The sequence below is a fragment of the Anastrepha ludens genome, chromosome 6 (assembly GCF_028408465.1).
Source record: "Anastrepha ludens isolate Willacy chromosome 6, idAnaLude1.1, whole genome shotgun sequence".
Taxonomy (NCBI): Eukaryota; Metazoa; Arthropoda; class Insecta; order Diptera; family Tephritidae; genus Anastrepha; species Anastrepha ludens.
In genome coordinates, this window is record NC_071502.1 from 3,916,377 (window position 1) to 3,932,196 (window position 15,820).

The following is a 15,820-nucleotide window of genomic DNA, read 5'->3' on the forward strand; positions in this document are numbered from 1 at the left end:
AAGGGCATTATTTAGGTAATTTCTGATTAATTTTATTATATGGCTAATTTGCAAAACTTAACCGTTTTGGAGATATTATTTTTTTATCTACTTGTGCGCCCACTTTTTTCACAAATTAGTTCAAGAGTCCGACTTTTCTGTTTTTAGTTAAAGGCTATGTCAATTAATAAAAAATCATCAATATAATTTTAACCACAAACCTGACAGTTAAAAATGGCTGCTTTATAAAGTTTTTAACTTACAATTTTTCATTAAGTGTTCACTACTTCACATCAATAAGAAAAAATAAAATGGTACGAAAACTATTCTGCAAATTACATCTGTTCATATTCCACCTGCGCGGACGTCTCACTTTACAAGCCGCCTACGAACGGCAGATGGGTTTTTATGGATAGTTTCTTCATGGCAGAAATACACTCGAAGGGCAAATTATTAGACCGCTATTAAAAATAACTTGCGGATGTTTCATACCCAGAGCTTCAAGCCAAGGCACTACCAAATAGTAGTCACGCACCAATCCACTTGGTTACGTCGGCGGCCACGAAAAGATAGATATGTATGTATAAAAGAAAATTAGAGCTAAAAACAACTAAATGTTTTGTAGAACATATAAAAAATTACTTGGTTTATTTTCTCAATACTTGCAATAATTTTTCAATATTTTCCACAAACCTACAAAAAAAATTTACGAAAAAAAGGATGGAATGCTCAATAAGAAAATAATGTTCTCTCTCATATCGCCGCTCTTTTTTCATTATACGGCATTACCAAAGTGCAAAAGACCCAAAAATAGTATCAAAGAGTTAGCTGAATAAGCAGAAACAATCGCTACAAGAAGGTTGTAAGCTAAAGTCGTATCTTAATATAGAAACCACGGAGGGCACACAAGCAATGTTATCACGTTAGTACTGCCATTAACAGACGGAACTCCCGCATCAACGCCCACACAAACGCCTGAAAGCTTACTAGTTGAAGCGAAGTTTAGCTATGTATAAAAAAACATAGCCTACATTTAGCCGTTAAAGTGTGATGCGTTTTGCAATGTTACATAAATAACAGCAAGCCAGCAAACTAAGGCAAGCACATCGTAGCAGGTCAGCATCGTCGTCCACCGAATGTCCTTCATATATACACACATACATCAACTTACATATATGAAACAATTGACCAATTTGTTTACATCGGGCTGACATAAATTCGATATCGAAACCATAACCCACCAAGCATTGACCCTTGTACGCAATGAGTCATGTGTCACCAGTTAAGGAAAAAAAAGTTATACAATCCCCATTCGATGGGGCTACTTAAATCAAATTTTTAGATCTTATAATTATTGAGTTGTGCTAAAATGTACACTAAACGAAATAGCTCAATAGCCTTTTGCGCTCTTGAAAAAGTTGAATTTTCCACAATAAAAGGCTGAAGTAAATCCTTTAACATGTTTTATTCTTACGTTGTTTTCTTCCGTTATGTTAATTTAAGATAGAACGATCTACCTACTGGTTATTTTATGATCAAAACAATTATTTGTTCAGTATCCCATATGCATCTATTTGGCTTAGTGTATACGAGACCATCTTGTTGCTATTTGATATGTTATCGACTCACAATGGAGAGAATAATACGGTGGCGCCGATCGTGGTACTGCTACTCCGCTCTCAGCGAATTTGACAAAGTCACTGTGTGTGTGACGTCGCACTTGTACAATTTATTCAAGTGTTGTTTGTGTAATTTCTTCTCCGTCTTATACTCTTGTACATATTTTCACATCTTCTCATGCAACTGCACCGATGTGACGACACGCACTCTCTGATGGGCGCAATTTTGTTTGGCGAATTCGCATAAAAATTAAACACACACATTATGTAAATATTTTCAAAAAATGTGTGACTTTTTCTTTGATTTTTGTTGGGCACTAATATTATTTGCTGTGGTCAACTTAGAGAATTGCCTGGTTTTTTAGCTCTAGTTGAGATAGAAAAAAATAACAGTTCACTAACTAGCTACTTTTTGTTTGTTAATTCTTTGCCATGTTTAACTAACTAATGAGTAGTTGAGATAAAATGGAATTTCAAGGTAAAATTTAATAATTTAAGGTGAAACATCTACGAGTATATGTGCATATATAGATACATATGTACATATGTTTGCGCAATAAATAGTGTTTATAAATGCAACACCAGATCAATGACACGTTCCATTCCGTATGAGTAATGTGCCTGAGTGATTCATTTACTAATGAAATTCATACGTTCGATCTTGTAACTACAGGTGAGCACTGAAATCCGGACCGGATAATCCGCAAGCTATAGCAATCCTTTTCTGAGTATTGCCATTTCTCAACCGTTTTATATTTTATTTTCTCCTGGTGTCCCAATTTGCCTAAACATTTAACTCGCTGTGATATAGGTATGTACATATGTGTCTGAAGATATATTCTAAAATGGGATCGAGTAAGCTCAATCACCATAGGCTTGTTCAACATTTTGTAAACACAAAGAAATCTCCAGCAACAATTTAATTACAACATTTTAATTGCTGCTCGAAACGTGCATTCGGTAAGGAGAAGGGCACATAACACATTTCATTGTCATACGCATACACCCGCAACAAACAATTGATATGGCAGCAACAGCAGCAACTACATGCATATTATTTAGTATGTTTAATGAGTGACAAGTGCAGTCAGCTTGACGCTCAACAAACTCAATGGGTTGAAATGTATGACACAACTACAACAGCAGCAACATTGATTTAAAGGACAAGGTCTCCGTCGGAAGACATAAACGGGGCTACAGCCCTTACTGACAAACTACGAGTGGTAATTTCACCAGTAATACTACTGGCATAAAGTATATCAAGAAGGTGGGGAAATACGCATGTTAATCCACCAGTTAATATGCGCATTGATGTATGTAGGTATATGCATTTATATGTGCACATATGTATGTGTAAAGTACAGCAGTTAACATATGCGCACTTGTTAAATAGCAACAGGAAAATTCACACGACAAAAGAACAAAGCGAAAACAATTTTGTGCAAAAAAAGACATTTTCAGAAAAGAGGCATACATACCACACCTACTTATTCATACATATACATATGCATGGAGTGATTATAATTCAAATTGTTTGTGTATAATTGCACATACGCAAGCAAGCAGTCGTTTGATGATAGTGACTCCGATTTAAGATTTTAACAGCTAAGAATCTACTTAACTTTTCATTTTGGGCAAAAAATATTCCCGACGAATAAGAGAATCTGGAGGAGCACTCCAACCTTGGGCTATTTAGAGAGTTGTAACACTTTTATATGTAGGTGTCACATGCCACATAATTTTAATGGAATCAACAGTCGCTCTATAATGTGTAAGCAGGCAGGCACATAAGATGTAAGGCACAAAAACTAAAACAAAAACGATAGTGAGAGTAAGAGTGAATATAACATCAGTTTTAGTTTTACCTTGTTGCTAATGTTGCACATCAGCAAAGAACGTATGTATACAGAATAAGTATGTGCAATTTAAGAGGACACAAATATATTTGCACGAAGAAAAACATACTTAAATCAAGCCAAAAATTTCTGAAACCATAGACAAAAATAATAATACCGTAACCTTCCAGGTGAGCATGAGCAGAAATTACCGAAAGCGTCAAGTATACGTGAATATTTTTAACAAGCAATAACAAATTTCCACAGGGTAGAAAAATCTATTTAGTGAATTGGAAAGTGAATTGAGCGAAAGGAAACTGACGTGTGTCGAAGCAGTCTACTTAAACTCCCATTTTTCCCCCATATTCCCCAATCATCCGATGTAGTCCACTCAACCGTGTACTAAGTTCTGAAATACATATTTTCGTACATAAACAAGTGAAGTTGAAAATACCTAATTCGTGTATTTAAGGGTGATTGTCAACACGAGCAAGGAGATCTGCAACAAAATACTAGGCCGTAGATGGAGCAAGAAACAAATACATACGTACATATATGGTATGTACATGAAATACAGACAACACACCCAGAAAAAAGATGTATACTCGTATGAATGTTTGCATCAACAGCCATTCAAACAGGTTGGGTCTATTTGCAACTACAAATATATTATTGTACATATAATAAATATATATTTTTAGGGGATATTGAGAAATATAATTTGAAATAGCACTAGCCATTATTTAATTTCAATTAAAATTTGTATCATGATTTTTTCAGTACATTCTTTAAAGTACTTTAACGTGCCTCTAAAAACACAACACGCAGACTTTTTGGCACTGATGTAACCAGCGACGTATTAAAAGCTCGGTCCATAGCTTATATGCATACATCGAGAACTACGTAGATCAATATGTGCCTTGCTTATTATGGGTTCAAATCACAGACATTCTTCTGAGGCTCACATCAATACCATTTGTTGTTCTCGTAACAGCATAAACTGTCCCCTTAAATTTTTGGGGAATGCCGCTGGGGTGATGGTCTTTGGCCATATATAAATCCGAGTCGTCCCGGTAAGGTAGAAACGACTATTGTGGGAACGACCAACACCAATACACTTCACAAGAACTGTTTTTAATTCAACCGAGTTTGTCTAGCTTGGCTTATTATTTTTATGTAAAATTACTCATTTCATACTTAAGAATTAAATTTGCACTAGTTACGTTTTATTATTTCAAATTATACACTCTCAAATATGAACGGGAATATGAATGGAAATTAAAATGTGTATTTCTTCTTCATATCTTTCAATTTTAGGCAAATAATTAATTATCTGACAAATAAATAATTATTCTTGAGAATGGATTAAAATTATATTTTAATATTTCCATTTTCCGGAATCTATTGATATGAAGAAAATATTTGAGTAGTATATCCCTTAACTCAGATTAAAAAAAAAATACATTTACCATACACGTGTCAGTGAGTATGTGTATATTATGTACCTACTTATGTATGAGCGTATAGATGGCTAACCGTAACTATATGCCGCATTAAAACGGTTTCCACTTTCCACAGGGGCGCATACCCCAAAGGTGGGGTACGAATGAAATGAAATGGAACGAAATGAAATACTAGCTGCTTGAATGCTTCTCACGCTGAATCATCATTCTGCTGGCGATGTGGCACACTGCCGTTACTCTCACCACACTTATCAAGCTGACGATGTGTTGTGTTGTAGTACTCACAGGGAGTCTGAGTGTGTATGTGCATATGTATATAAAATCAATGAGGTGTCCTTGCGCAACTCAGCTTCTCAATGATTTTTTTGCACATCAAAAGAGTTTATAGAAAATGTGAAGCCAACAACAAAAGATTCAAATATATGTATAAACCACAACAGCTTAGCAACCAACCGTTTAAGCTATACGACAGCTATTCTCAGCCAGGACGAATAGGCGCCCAACTTTCTACAGAAAATCGAAAATAAAGGAAAGACACCATTTACGGGCGTATGGCACCACACGCAGCCAAACGTTAATCAGTTTTCTTACAAACGACTTCCTAACGGTACCATTTCAAGTCACTCAACCTTTACTATTTAAAAGTGGAATTTGATATGAATGCACAACATGGAATGCGAGCAGGAGTTCAAAGTATGGTGCATGGAGACAATTTTCTTATTAACAACCTAATGGCATATTTTGTATAAAGTGTACAATATTAATGGATACACAGTGGTTCATAACTTACTTCGTAAGATCCACAAAAATTTGTGATATTTTTTATTGAAGTTCCAAAAAGACTTAAATGTACATTCAAAGATGCACTAAACAAGCGAATACCGCTTTACGCTGTAAAAATAGGGTGTAAATATTAAACATAAATTGAAGTTACTTTAAATTAAAGTTACTTGTTGGTGATTATAATTCAAATATTTATGAAAATGTGACTTAAATAAAAAATACCACACATTTTCCTTCTTGTAAGAAAGTGGATAGAATTACTCCCACTTCTGACTCCTGCAAGAGGTCTACAGCAAATCAGAAAGTCATAAATCGCTTCACCCGAGCCACTAAAAGGGTGAAATGATTTGAATACGGCAATTCTTATACATATGCACATACATACATATGCACACATACGAGAATAAGTAAATACGGGTTATGTTGGAGTAAACCAAGGCGAATTTATTACAGGTGACAGCAAACACATATAAGTAAAACCCTACATGTATTTGTTGTTGCGTTTGGTGCAAGCATCATGTCAAAATCAGCAAGCAAATGTAAACATACGAATGTAAACATACCAATACATACAAACAAAGCATATCATTTTGACGTAAGCCATACCTACGGCGAAAAATTCAGCTGGATGAATGCTGTCACCTTATTAAATCCACCTTGGAGTAAACGTAGTTTCCATAAGCAGCAATGACTGAGGCATTGATAAATGAATGTCATAATGAAATATTGAATGGCATACAATGTCATAATAATGTAAATGTAATAAATTACTGCAAATAAAAACTTGTAAAATATTTGAAAAATCGGCGAAATTTTTTATTAGCTTTTTCTACTTAAGCGGGTTTATTTATTAATATTATATCTGATACTCATTTACAAATATCTCCGAACTTTAAATTGTGAACTGAGAAGATTATCACATTTTGCGGTAAAATTTGTTTAATGCTTTGTGGTTTAATTAAGGCACTGGTGTTGTTGTTGTTGTATATTATATATATGGGAAATGCTCCTGAAGCGAAAGTCCTTGGCCGGATATAAATCCGGGTCGTTCCGGTAAGGCACGTTAAGGCACTGGTGATTGCACCATAGCAACTCATTCCCATGGAAACCGGTTCTACGTTGCCGGAATGAGTCGGGTTTTTCCCGACCCAGGAAACTAGCTCTGTCTAGTGAACCGCATAGACGATTCGACATTCAGCTCTGTGAACGACGACGCCCCACCAGGATAATAGGCAATTGCAGCAGCGCGCCTGACATAACAATTGCTAGCGCTGGTCTGATAAATAGCATAACCTGGTGGCCTTTGCTATCGCTTGCATCAAACCACTAGCTCTTATATGGGGAATCTTTATGGTGTTACAACAACAACAAAAACTTATTTAAGCGCTATGAAATTGGGTATTAGCTATATAAGTACGTTGTCTCATGAATCGACTGAAGTATGAAGTAAATCAATTTCAAGTCTTTATCGACTCGTGTAAGCCGGTCAGATCTCAATAACCACTCCGCCTAGTTCGATAAATACGTATTCACCTATATTTTAGGAAATTCTTTCAGATATAGTTTGCTACCACATATTTAACTCTGCGTTGGATACCTTTTTTAAAACCTTCGGTTGGACACCCGATCTGGTTCCGTCCTGTTGGAGGATCCTTTTTAAAAGGTTATATCCATAAATCGATAGAAAATTAAATTTTAGGAAGCCACCTGGAAGCTTAAGGCGTTAGCTATAACAGAAATATGTTAAGTTCACGTGCAAAGTCGAAAAAGTCAGTCTGGCCAGACCCGGGTGCCCAGCGGAGGGTTAATTTATTTGTATATATACATACATATATATATATATATATTTTATATATAAAATATATATACCTATTCAACGTTTTTGTATGTATTATATAGATAAGTATGAACTACTATCGTTCAATTTACTATTATAAAATTAAAATAAAAATAAAATTAAAAAATTCAACCAGTTCAATTAGGTAACGAAAGCCATGCCTCACACGGGATGCTTGACCACTTTTGGAACGAAAATCGAAATGGCAAGGTTAGAAACACCTTTTATAATAACAAATAATTAACTTGAATGAGAAAACCATTGAATTGAGAAAACCTTCGTAAAATCACCAGCCAATTTCCCATTCCTAAATTACTACAAAGAATTCACAAAAAAAATTAAGCTTACACTTCCAAGCACCTGATTGCAAGCTATAGCACTCAAAAATCGGTAAACAAACTCTCAGCCACTTGTTTTTTTTGAAAAATTCCTCCACTAAAACATTTCAGTATAGCAAACAAATGGGAATGAATTAATTGAACACCTCTACCACAACTCAAATATTTCCTTTCTATAAGGAAAACCATGGAGCAATCGAACGATGAGGGCTATTTATACACCAAGGTGGATATATACACATATTGCACACAAGGAATGGTATAACAACCCTCCAGTCATGCCTGTCTATTCAATCAATTTGCCAATGGAAAAGCATACATTATGGAAAGCACTGCCTGTGCCTTTCAAGAAATGAATATCAATTACTAAACGAGGAAAGAAGGTAAATAACGCACATCGACAACACCAGCGGTGCTGTAATGGTTCTATAGACAGAATAATAACTGTAAATATATTATACTATTAATGATAACTGCATTAAGGAGAATATTATGTGGAAATTATAACTGTCATCGGCGCACACACTCATATGCAGCTCATGTGATTGTATATTTGAATTTTACCAACATTTCACACACAGTTTTTACTCTATAAATAGAGATAACGCACCTACAAAGTAATCTAATAAACTCTATCCAGCAACATTTTGCACGATATTATGAGCAGTAAAATTTGCTGGGAAGGCATGGAATAATTGTGTAAAAACCTACGTCACACTTCATTAAAAAAGAAAAATAAATAAAATACGAAAGCAAAAACTCAAATCAACTCATATGCAAACATTATTCATGTGGCTAAGTTCAGAACGTAAAACTAAGCAAATAAAGGCGAGTGTACACGTAGAGGAAATCGTCATTTTGTGTGCTAATTTGTATCTTATTGTGAAGGAATTACTGTGAATAGATATGTCAATATGTGAATATGTTTGTATGGGCAATAAAAATTAGTAGTCACCATTCCAACTGCTATAATTTACTAATCATTTATAAATTTAGTCTCCCCATTTGTATGACTTTGCCAAGCAACAAACAATGCTAAAAACAAGTCATTGTTGTGGAACGTATCTGGTTAGATGTAAATTTTACAAAGTCAAGATCGCACGTGTTGGCAATGCTTTTTTACGATATGTGCATACTGACGTAATATATGCATCTGTAGATTTTCATTTTTGCATTATAAAATATTAACAAATTAAGTGTTATTTTTAGCGAGTTGTTGAATTCCAGCCGTGAGGGTTTGTGCGAGGGTGGATACCAGGTTTGATTGATACCCGCTTTGAACGTGAAACATCTAGTCTTAGTTACAATAAAAATAGAACATTTTCAAATAAACATTGCGTTTTCTATAAATGTTAAACGGAGCGAAAACTAAAAATTACCTTCCCAAATCTTAGTAGCAAAATACTGATCGAATTATGATTGAGTGAATCATCACCTAACCTTAAGGTGAATTATACAGTGCATGAGCGTATTTGCTTCACTCGCCTAAACAATAGATACATATTTATATAGCAAAAATAGTGGCAAAGAAAGTGCACACGTAAGAAGAAAGCGTTTTCTTAGAATAATTTTAACACTAATAGTATTGTAGGTTAAAATTTCGAAGCACAAAAATGTAATGCCGTTGCAACTACGCAAAAACGTAAATCATTCATAACAAGCGGCAAACAAAGTGAAATTTTTAACTCGTTAACGAAACGGTAGGCAATGCAAGTAAGAAAATTGGAAAACAAGAAACAAAAATGTCTCAATGGCGAAAAAGAACACTAAAAAATTGTTGACGGTAATGCTAAAAATAAACTATTTCTAACCAGTACACAGCTAAATGATTAATGTAGAGGAATATAAACTAAATATATATGTATATATGTATACACGCACGCATACATATGTACATACCTATATTAAAACAAATGGCAATTCAAAAAATACAATACTTATAAACTATAGGAAATAAGACGACATACAGCAAAGAGAGCCATAGTGAGTTGAAAGAGAAACACCAGTAATTTTCTCATTACTTTGTCACGTTATTTTATTTAGCTGTTTTCCCGCTGCTTTTTGAACAAGAGACTAAAAGCCACAGTACTCACTTCAATAATCGAGAATTGCGGAACTTTGTTGAAAAATTAAAACGCCGGTTAATATCAAATGCATGGCATTGGAAACTTTTAATTAATTGGAAGAAGTGTAGTTTTGTAGCGAGCGCAAAGAAAATCAACATATAAGATACGTAATGGCGTTATAATAATATTGAAGGATAAGAACTTCACATGTTTCAAACAGGGTAACGGAGAAGGATTTTTTTTTTTAATTTCGTCCATATTTTTCAATTTGGTACCAATGTCTCCATGTCAGAAATTTGTATAGATGTTTCAGTTTTCAACCCCAGCAGAAACTTTGAAGCCTTATTAAAAAATCCTTATTTTCCGGTGAGAAAAAATGTCAATTTACTATAATTGAACTCAGTATTAAAAAAAGAAGTCAAATTATTTTATTGGACTAAACTAACTAGATGGATATGTAATGTAGGTATACTTATAGACCTCAGCTATCGGCGTTATAAAATGTGGGCCCTTAACAGCAGAATAGTTTTGGAAGTGGTGTGTTCCAAAATTGAATAGTACGGCCAAAAGAATTAATGGAAAATGAAAAGTGAATGTGCAATGGAGGTGCCCCGTATGCGAAAATTAAAATTTGAGCAGCTAAAAAAAATTGGCTATTTTATTTGTTACCATTCTTAAGTTTTCCAACAACGTTAGCACTGTTTGTAATATAATAAATTTGTTTAACTTAAAAAAGCGCTGAAAAAAGGCAAAATCTTAAAACCATTGGTCCAATTAATCGAAATATCTATACTATAAAGGTGAATGTCTGTACGTTGTCCGCGCATCACTACGATACGACAACACAAAATGACGTAAACATTTTTATACATTCATATTTTCACTCAATGAAGGTTATAGGCAAGTTTTTATGAAGGAACTCCCTTCCCACAACCCCCAGGCCGCGCCACCACTCTCATTCGTTACTAAGAATCGAATATTTGCTTAAATTTAATCTAAAAAATCTTAGTTTTTCCTATTCCCCACTATTTATAGCACACTCTAGACTTCATAATCCGCATAAGCTGTTCAACTATGACCCAAATGCAAAGTTCAAAAACGGTCTGAGATAGAAAATTAATAAATAAAAATATTTTTTCTATATATTTTGTGATTGGTTGCTTTGATTTTATTCAACGAGGCATAGCAACGGATGCCGGGTATTGTAATATTATGGTTATTAATAAAAAATTATTTTCTATGAAATTATTGTTTGTAATTCTTTTATATACATATCCTAAATCCCTCAAAACTACTCCTACGCGAGCGGGGTCGCGGGTTAAAGCTAGTACTCGATATACTCGAGCACATGACTGAAAATTTTGGAGCAATAAGCATCGAACAAGTGCGCAAGAACAAGCACCATACCCATTCATCTATAATTTTCTTGTTTTAATCCTTTCGGATGATACAGGGAAAACGCTGTCATAAATGTAGAAATCCAAAAACGTGACCGAATACATTATACATACATATTTGTATTCTGCACCTATTCATAAAAAAACGAATAAAAGGTTATCACCAATTGCAACATTATAGACGTCTTTTGAATAATCTCAATGAAATATTTACATTTTTCAACCGGTGGATACGAACACACAACAAAACGAACATCCGTTCCCCCCACAGTGGGTTCTATGTTACCTGAACGACCCGGCTTAACTATATATCAGGCCAAGAAGCACTGTCACTTCAATGTTTTTGATGCTACAACAACACAACAAGAAATAATTAATATCATGTCACATGACAATGATTCCCCTGACAATCGGTTCTACATCACCGGGAGTACCCAGATTTAAATCCAACCAAGGACTGCCAATTCAGCAACATTCCAAAAAATGTTTGGGTAATGTCTTAATCAGTTACAACAACACCAGCAACGATCATGCGTTAAAAGCGTTAGCTCAGCATCAAGCGCTGCGAATGACATCCTATCCCAACACATCACATGTTTTAAAGTGGCAAACAATGTAGCTTCATCCCGATATTATGAATGAGTTAATTGATGTAGATTATCCAGGCCAACTAGCAACTACCTAAGAACACTTGGGCTAGCACAGATTTACAATATAAATAGTAACCCTCATATATTTACATATGTATAGTATTACAACAGTGCGAAATATTCTATTCAATAAATCCAAAATCGATGCAATGGATAACCAATGAGATATTGAATTTTTAAAAGAAATCCCAGGAATCGACGAGTTTCTTGTATCTACATTCCCACAAGGGAGTTGAAATATACTTCCTCAAAGTACCGATGAAGCGTAAGAGAGTGCAACACAACATTACGCTCTTCAAACAAGCGGTACCATAGGAATTTGCAAATGTAAGTGTATGTACGAAAGATCCTCCTCATGTTTTTGTTTGTAATTGGAATTGAAATTAGAATCGACGAGCAAAATTAAATAAAATTATATTAAATGTACTCGCTGCTACACCCTGGTTCGGAAAATCATGCGCATTATATCAGATGAGATCTTTATAAAAAAAAAATTAGTACGTGTGGCCAATAAATGAGTTCGGAGAAAAGTCAATGAGCTGCCGCAAAACCGCCGCAATGTGATGCTAGCGAAAATAAACGCAAATGGGAATAACTAATTGTCGAGCAATAGTATAGTTGAGGGGCGTATAGGTAGATGCAGGGCGAATCCACACCAGGTGAGTTCGCTATAGCAGCTGATTTGTTTTTTTTTTTTGCGATTCGCTGGTTGGAATGTCAAAGTGCTCTGCTTCTTTGTTGTTGCCTTACTTATTTGTTTATATTCGCATTGAAATTTTGACATTCGAAAAACCAGATACATATAAGTGTTGTTGGCGCTCTAGCAAAGTCATCTCCTACGAATTCGCCTCAGGCTGATACCTATGTATGTACTGAGAAGCGGTAAGTCGCTCACATACTTGGCGCAGGTGCAATTCAGAAAAAACTCAGCGACAGTAGGAAAGGCAAGAAGATTACTTTTAAATCCTCAGAGCAACAAAATCGTGCAGAAGTTCCAAACTAAAGTCAAGCTCACTAATGAGAACACAGCCATCAAACAAATTCAAATATGAGAACGAGCCAACAAGCAACTGTGAGAAAGCACATACGACGACTTTACAAGGCGAGCAAATGGCACAATACGAATGTTACGTATAGGAACCTACTTCAGCGCCAAGTATTACAGTCACAGGCACAGCAATAGCAACAACTAAGAATTCAAAACGAGAGTGAGTCGAAACTAAAATAACGTGCTCATCGCCGAGAGCACCAACGAACGAGTATAGGCAAAGCAGTAACATAGCCAGCACCAGCAATGCCGGACAAATAAGGGGCAACAAACGGACCACTTGAATACGAAAGGTAAATGAATGGGCGGATGTATGGTTTAAGCGAATGCAGGCGATAAAATAAATGTGGATACAATAAAATTTTATCAAAACGAACGTCGGCGACAACGCATCGCGACTTTTGCCCAACGACGAGGTGGAGAACGCAACCCATTTGTAGAACGTTCACAAGAAGAAATACCCGAATTACGACTGGTAGCCAAGGCAAAGAACGACATCTACTCGACCCGCACGATGAGTCGTCTAAACACATGCATACGCATATAGCCGCAAATATGTATGTATATGAAGATGGATGTGAGTGTTAAGACGATTGTGAAAATGCGGTGGGCACATGCATACACGAGGTATGGAGGTATGGTACGTGCCACCACGGATAACATTAAAAAGGCTATGAAAAAATGAACACGTCAAGGAATAATGAAAATAATTTAAATTAAAAAATAAAATATTATTAAAGATAATGATTAATGATTAGAGGGAAATAAGAAACTGTATAAAACGAGAACATATATTCCACCAACATAGAGAACATATATTCTACATATATAAACACTATATGAATGGGAGACAAGTGTGTTCGAGACTTTCATAGGACATAGCCTGTTCCAGCACCAATATTGACTCACATTGTTCAATTGATAAATCTTAAAACATAAAAGTATTTCAGAGGTATTTAGTTTAGCGTGTCGTAAAAATATCAACACTAATTTTTCACTTCAATGTTTCATTTACGACTGAATAAAACACTATTGGCGGCATTTTTATCCGTATTTGGTCTAAAACAAAAACAAAAAAAATCTAAAAACTGCCTGCCAACATGTTTAACTCGCTAGCCTGCCAAAGCTGACAAAGATATTGAGATAGCGGCTACAAGCGCAAGCCAGGCCACCGCAGTTAGCGTCAATAGTCAACCGCCAACCGCCAGCCGCCGCCGCCTTGATTGCCAAATGTGTGTTGGTCCCAACTTGGTGGATTGTGGATAACGAACGAGCGACCGAACGAGGAATTCCACAAACATACACGCGCGCACGTACTTATTATTTCGGTTGCCTACTATCTACTATGGTCTCTGCCGCCGAGGCTGTCGTTGTTGTTTTTACTTTGCACGCTGTTGCTGCTGCGTTGCTGCTCTACTCGCCGCCGTGAGTTCTTTTTGCGTAGTATTTTTATCGATCGAGTTAAAGGTGTGTGTGTGTAGCCACACCACATTTATTATATGGACTAAAAAATTGCGGCAAAAAGGGAAGACTTAAGAAGAGTTAATACCGCATTTTCGAACTTATTACTTGCAGTGAACTACATATATTTCCACCTTGTCCATCACTTCGAAGTCCACTAGTTAAGCAATATCCCTTTATGGGTTAAAATTCATATTTGGTCTGTCTTCACTTGCAGTTGCATACATAAATACATATAGATATACATATATTGCCCGAATATCAATAAATTTAGAAAAACAATTTATACATATAACTTTTATCACTTGATTCTCTTGATATTTCACTTTTTTCTATATATTTTTTCTGCAATTTGATGTATGTAAAAATTTTACTTCACTTACTTTTGCTTCAATTGAAATGACGACAACGACTACAACGACGACGACGAGAAAGAACGACTGAAAGCGACGACAACCACATACAGATGTTGGAAAGCAATATGCTGTGGCTATGGCTAAAAAGAAAACTATTCGACTTCTCGCGAGAATAGTGTAGTGCGCTTGTGCAGGCCATAAGAGAAACCACATGACAGGATTGCCAGATGTTATTATCTAAATTTTAGTTTATTTTTTTAAGTTTATATAAGTACAATGTTAATAACGATTGTATAAAGTAAAGTTGTTTATCTAAAATTATTTTACGGCCTTTTGCCCAAACACTCACGAAACTTGCTACATTTGGTAGGTCGGTCCAGGGTAAACCACACCACACGCAAGTCGAGGTGTTGAAATTTTAGCCGATTCTTATGATTTGCAAATTGTAAGACATCATCAAAACGAACACTAAACATTTGAGACACTCAGTCCTTCCCAAGAATCATAGAGTACAAGAGTACACCTTCCGAATTCGATGCGACGTCGTGCTCGAGAATATACAAACAAAAAGAAGGGAAATCACTTATGTGTGAAGAGGAAGAGTAAGCAAAAGCAATATAAACACCAAACACAAGAAATTATAGACACTGCAGTTGATGGTTTTATATTCATTTTGTGATTTCGCAATTTAACACGCAGCACTTCATTTTTATTTGTTTGTTTAATTTAAGTCTTCAAATCACTGAATATTTATAAACAAGTAATTCCTCTTTTGTTTGTTTTGTTGATTTGTTTTGTATTATTATGGCGGATGACGTCAGCTGTTGTTAAAAACGCGAAGAAATAAAGTAACGCTTTTCGGAAGACGCCACCTTCTGTATTCAATTCGCCTTGGACTGACTTCATACATGAAAATTTTGTTGCTTCAACTTTACGACTTTTTTTTTTTTTGTTATGTTGTCCGATTCGTTCACATAAGAAAACTCCG

The 15,820-nt window shown here is 35.3% G+C and overlaps 1 protein-coding gene across 4 annotated transcripts in view; it reads right to left on the bottom strand.

Annotated features, from left to right (window-relative positions):
* LOC128865909 (14-3-3 protein zeta) overlaps positions 1-15,820 on the bottom strand; it is a 57,531-nt gene that overhangs the window by 36,327 nt on the left and 5,384 nt on the right. Inside the window, exon 1 of one of the 4 annotated variants that reach the window (XM_054106311.1) lies at positions 14,860-14,967. The exons of the other annotated variants lie outside the window; for them this stretch is intronic. The gene's annotated coding sequence lies outside the window, so the exon portion shown is untranslated. Of the gene's footprint in view, positions 1-14,859; positions 14,968-15,820 lie in introns of those variants that run through there. 4 annotated transcript variants of the gene reach the window in all.